At 42.0% G+C, this 6,284-nt stretch overlaps 1 non-coding gene across 1 annotated transcript; it reads left to right on the forward strand.

The window, feature by feature from the left end:
• The first annotated feature begins 2,627 nt into the window (after positions 1-2,627).
• On the forward strand, positions 2,628-2,759 carry LOC115029466. Its single transcript, XR_003835042.1, has one exon. It is a non-coding gene; the product is annotated as a small nucleolar RNA SNORA17 (small nucleolar RNA).
• Positions 2,760-6,284: the final 3,525 nt, after the last annotated feature.

The following is a 6,284-nucleotide window of genomic DNA, read 5'->3' on the forward strand; positions in this document are numbered from 1 at the left end:
TAAATAACATGCAGAGCCCCAAACAGGAGGCTTGACAAATCGAGGGAAGTAAAATCTGGGTGGATAGAGGTAGGGACCTGGGTAGGAGAGGGCAAACAAGAAGGATGAAGCATGGGAAGGATGGTGGGAGAGGGAACTGGGAGAGAAAAGTGGAATCAGTCTGTGTGGGGGGAGGGTATTCTCAAGACAAGGTAGAAATCTAGGACAATGGAAATCTCCTAGCGTGACTGTAGCTGTCTCCTAACAATACAGGATAAGAAACATGAAATGGTCACCACCTGTAACCAAGCAAGACTTCTAATGGAGGGATGGGGATAACAACCCAACCACAAAACCTTCAACCCACAAGTGTTCCTGCTGATAAGAGGTGCAGGGATAAAGAGGGAGCATAAAGTGGGGGAATGGACGAGAATGTCCCATGCCATGAGAGACAGCCCACCTCTGACACTATTAATGACATTCTACTATACTTGCAGATAGGAGGCTTGCGTAACAGTCATCTGAGTTGATTCAGCCAGCAGGTGATGAAAACCAATGTAGTGACCCTCAGCCAAACAATAGGCAGAGCTCAGGGAATCTTGTGAAAGAGGGACAGGAGAGGATTGAAGAAACCAGAGAGGTCAACCACAAGAAAATATACAGAATCAACTAACCGGGGCCCATAGGGACTCACAGAGACTGAACCACTAACCAAAGAGCATACATAGGACGGACCTAGGCCCCCTACACACAGGTAACATATGTACAGCTTGGTCCCATGCAGGACCTCTAACAGCGGGATCAGGGGATGTCTCTGACTCTGCTTCTTTCCCCTGAGTGGATGGCCTCAAGAGAAGAGCAACCCAGTCCTGTTACATCTTGGTATGCCAAGGCAGGTAAAGATCCAGGGGAGCTTCTGACGAAAAGGAAAGTAGGGCAGATTGATGGGAGGGGGAAGTGATGAAAGAGCAGGCCTGGGAGGAGGGGAAAGAGGGGAAGATCCTTTCAGGATGTAAATTAATTAATTAATCAAGAAGAAAAAGAAATGAAAAAGACACGATAGACTGCACAACTGGGAGTATTTTATTACGCTCCCTTGGCAAAATTTCAACACATGCTTGAAAGAGAGGCCATCCTTTATGGATTCCACAGCAATCTCTGCCTTTGTCTTTTGTATGATGCCCCATGTTTTAAAAAGTTTCCTTTTATCAGAATATGTTGAGATACACCAGAAAAATTCCAAGATATTCTCATCTCAGGAGCCTTTATAACATCCTTAAAGATTGTTTCTAAGGAAGGTTCCAGGTGTGCAAGAGCATAATATCAGTAGAAAGCAAGCCCCTCCCGGCCCAGAGAGGCTGCTGCAGTCAAAATGTCAACTGAGACTTCAACCTCACACGGATCTTACATAGAAAGGGTGTAATGTGATCAGTTAGATCAGATAACTCTGGCTGAGATAAAGACCACGTAAAGGCTACAATTTGATTAGATCTTGTTTGGGGGGTAGCTGGAAAATGGTTTCTGTTGGGATAAGTGAGAGGAAGATAGGAGGGTGAGGAGAGACTAAAGTGTTGAGGGGACAAAGAGATACGCTGCGAGTTTTATGGAAAGGAAAGCTTTGATTGATTATTAGCATATGAAAGTGCGTGGAAATGTTTAGGAAAAAACTGCCAAGTTTGTTACTAAGAAATTCCAAGTTGTTGCTAGCAATTGTGTGATATCTGTTAGACTTCAAGACTGTCAGTGAGCAGATCCAGGCTATCCAATACTAACTTCAAAGTGGACAAAGAAGAAAGTTGAAAATACAAATTGTAGAGAAGACAACTTCTTTGCCAAAAAAGCTGAGAAATCAAGGTATCCACACATGGCCAGTGTCTATCTTTCACCCTGCACAAAATTCAGCTCCAGATGAATCAGATGTCTTAATGTAAGAACAGAAAGTGTTACAGGACAAAGGAGGGAAAGCACTTCAAGATGTGCATGAGTTTTCTGAATGGAACTCCAGTCTCAAGAAATGATGGCAACAACAAATCAAAGGGGTCTGGTGGAATTAAGAATCAAGTGAAGAAATGTGCTATAGAATAGGAGAAAATATTTGAAAGCAGGACATCTGGCAAATAGTTAATATGTAAAATATGCAAACTAAAGGGGCTAAGGAGACCAATGGACAGTTCTCAAAAGGTGAAGAGCAAACGGTCAATAAATGTCCAGCAAAGTTCAACTTTACTGGCTGTCAGAGATACAAAGCAAAACCACATTAAGTTGTTATTTTATCTTAGTCAGAATGCCAGTCATTAAGAAACAAGTTTTATCTATGATATGGACAAAAGGGACACTCGCAAATTGCTGTTGGGGAAGGTGACTTCATCCAGACACTAGGCAACTTACTATAGAGATTCTTCAGAAAACCTAAAATATATCTTCTATATGACCCAGCTCCACCACTTCAGAACTTTTAGCCTAAGCCTCCAAACTAATGTATCTCTGAGGCACCTGCCCTCAGGGTTTATAGTAGTACCATTTACAGTAGGTAAGATATAGAGATAAACTAGAGGTGGTGTGTGTGTGTGTGCATGTGTGTGTGTGTGTGTGTGTGTGTGAGTGATTGTCTAACAGAACACAGAGGAATAACAGGACGATATGTCTAACATGCCTCTAGAGGCCTTGTACATGTGGCTGCTGTGTCACATGTGCAACAGTAGATGACAGAGAGGAGAAAGGTTATGTCTATGCTCAGTGTTCCGACTTATGAACATCTTAATGATTAGTAGCCTAGCATTCCCTGAAAAAGAAGTGAGCCTGAGACAATCTCCATTGGAGCTCCAGGGTGCCTGACAGAGAGCTAGCTTGAGATAACCATTTGTACAGTACCAATCAGGCCCAGATGGGCTCCAAGAATCTAGAGCAAGCCAGAAACTAGAAGAACTCCGCTTGGGAATGTGGGCCCTGGGCTGGAGTGAACCCAAGAGAGACAGCCCTTGCATGGAACCACTTGATTGGGCTGGGCAAGGAGAGAGCCCAAGATGACCACCAGACCAGTGTCATGGGGCCCGAATAGGGAGCTAACCTGAGATAACCACGAGTCCAGTGCTGTGCATTCCTGGTTGGGGGTGGGGGGCAGATAGGATGCCCAAGATGAGTCCTGCCCAGTGCCATAAAGTCATAATGCCACTTGCACAAGTGAGGTCTCTTGAGAACACTCCTGAGATGACCCTGGGCACTCAGAGGTCCTGGTGCCATGAAGAGAAGCAAGTACGTAGTGAAGACATGGAAGAGAAAGAGAAGCAGAAGGATGTGGGCACAGTGAAGAGGGGAAGCATTGGAGATGTGAGAGTAGTGAGTAGCTGGTGATGACACCTAGGGCCATGGTAGGGTCCTGGCCTGTATTACTACTACAAGGGGCCATGTTTGGGTCTGTGGCCCTGCAGCAGCAGGTATCTATTGCTATCAAAGGTTAGAAGGAACTCCCTGGTTTGGGCTGTTGCCCGGAGGACATTTTGATACCTGAGGGCTGTGCAGAACTGGCCCTACCCCTAACCTGGGCATCATGTGAGAACTGGCCCTGTTTCTCACTACCTGCAGTAGACGGGAGAATTGGCCCTGACCTTTGTGTGGACAGCAGGGTAGAGGTGGCTCTGGTTGCAGTGGTTGCAGGTGAGCCAGTCTCAAAGGCACGAGAGAAGGAGAGCAGGCAGGTTGACCAGCTTAGATACCTCTCAGGTTCATATCCAGGGCTTTGAATTGGACCACCCCATCTTTTACCCCATTGATGGACTGCTGGAGTGCATGAAAGGGCTGGTACTACAGATCAAAAACTATAGGATGTCCATGACACAGGGCAACAACAGGATAGCAGAGAGGAGTCCCAGTGAGGTTCCAGGATGGATAGAGTAGCAGAAGCCAGAGGCCTCATAGCAGACTAAAGAGTCATGGCAATGAACATTTGTGAGCAAAGAAGTGTGCAAATAAGGTATACACTGTGACACACTGACACACTACAGCTTGAGTGAGTTTTTTTTTCTCTGTTGTGTGGGAAGGCTGCAAGGGTGGAGGGTGGGTACTTGCAGACGGGGATATGAATGGCATTGAAATGTATGATATGAAATTCACAAAACACTAATAAAAAAGTTAATATATGTTATATATTAAAGTAAAATCTTAAAGAATAAAAAAATTGGGCTAGAGAGATGGCTCAGCTCTTACGTTAGGCTCATAAGCAGAAATATAAGAATAAATAATTGTTTTCAAAAGTTTTATTATATAAAAATGTGGAGTTGTATCCAAAAAGGAAAATGGACAAGAAAATTCACCCTCAAATGTGATTAAGAGCCTCAAAAATCAAATTATTGGATTTCCAAATAGATGGCTTTAGTGTAAGTGCTCCCAAAGATGCCTAACTTCCATGGACCATATACGTTCCATTCTTTTTCCATCATCAAAAGAGAATCTTGAATTGTAGCTCTTCTTCGTATCTTCATCATTTTGTATTTTTATATTTTATTTAATAGCAGAAGTGGGCAAAGCCTAGTAAGATATAGAATTGTTAGGTTTTCAAAAAAAAATCCTGATTTTAACTGGTCTTTGATTTATTAATGAACATGAAGCCTTCCTATCAGAAAGGTCATATAGAGTATTTTCTAGGGTTATATGACCTCAAAACATATTTTTACTTAACTTCTAGATTGACTGTGAACTACTTCTCAACAGAAAAAAGAAATGAACTGGATTAAAACATTTAAACTCAGAACTAGAAAAAGAGAAACAATAAAAAAAAATAGGAAAAGAAAATACTGAACAAACTTGAAATGAACAGTGATAGAGGAAAGATTTTGAGAATTAACACAAACATTATCAGGAGAGCATGGGTTTCTGGATGGGACAATGTCAAATGTCCAGAGATCAATATAATAAAAAGAATTAATTGAATAAAAAGGTAATCTTTAAGAAAATCGATAAGATTCACAAACCCTTATCCGAAGTAATTAAAAGGCCGCCAGAGAATATCTAAATTAATAATGTTAGAGATGAAGGGAAGACTTAAGGACAGACGCCGAGGAAATGCAGAGAGTGATAAGGTCACTGTAAACTGGGAGATCTAAAGGAAATGGGCAATTTTCTCAATATATACCAAAGTCAAGGCAAGTTCAGATAAGCAATTTAAACAAATCTATTGCTCCTAGTGAAATACAAGTAGTAATTAAAAATCTCTCATCCATAAAAAGCCCAGGGCCAGATGGTTTTATTGCAGAATTCAAACTTTAAAAGAAGAGTTAATCCCAATACTTTTCAAATTATTCTACAAAATAGAAACAGAAGAAACATTGCCGAATTCTTTTTTTAAGAGACCACACTCCAATCTTAAAACCCACAAAGAGAAAAACAGATTCTGCTGATAGCTCTTTCTAAGAGTTTAAGAAACAAACAAATAAACAAACAAACAAAACCCTCTAACTAAGCTTCTACTTGAACTTGGAGAACTGATCCAATCTTGTTTCTGTAAAAGCCGTGGAAACCTTCATTCTCCTGATTTCTGTGTCTGCAACTACAAACCATTAAAAAACTAAGTCTCAGAGCTGCCAGAAACCATGCAGGAGACTTAGTTTCCCTCCCACTGCCGTCTGCTGCACGTGTGCGCACCCTCACTGGTGTATAAGTGCGCACACACACACACACACACATATTATTACTGTTTATTGTAAGCAGGCAAACGTTGCCCGGTCAATGAGTTTTTATTGACTGTATTCGTATTTCTGCAAGATGAAATTGACATCAATAGCCCCTTGTCAATTGAATCTTGCCATCTGCTAAATGGTCAATACCAGTCTAGTTTCAAAAAGAGCTTCAAGAAACACAAGATGAATGTGTGCCCATATTGTGCATGTTGCTGAAGCTTTAGTGCAGCACAAGCCAGACATCAGCTTCCTTGCCTTCTACTAAGATTTTTGGAGTAGCTTGTGTGCAGTCTTTGAGAGCCCCTAAAACATTGGGTTGGTGTTCTTAGAGGGTTTGAACTTACTAAAAATCTGCTGAGACCATAGTAGACTAGAGCTGAAGTGGGGAAAGGGTTAAAATGTAGCACCGTAGGAAATGAGTAGCTACGTGTCTTAGTTAGGGTTTTACTGCTGTGAACAGACACCGTGACCAAGACAAGTCTTATAAAGGACAGCATTTAATTGGGGATGGCTTACAGGTTCAGAGGTTCAGTCCATTATCATCAAGGTGGCAGCATGGCAGCATTTAGACAGGCATGGTACAGGGGGAGCAGAGAGTTCTACGTCTTCATTTGAAAGCTGCTAGTGGAAAAC

This window comes from Mus caroli, chromosome 15 (assembly GCF_900094665.2).
Source record: "Mus caroli chromosome 15, CAROLI_EIJ_v1.1, whole genome shotgun sequence".
NCBI lineage: Eukaryota > Metazoa > Chordata > Mammalia > Rodentia > Muridae > Mus > Mus caroli.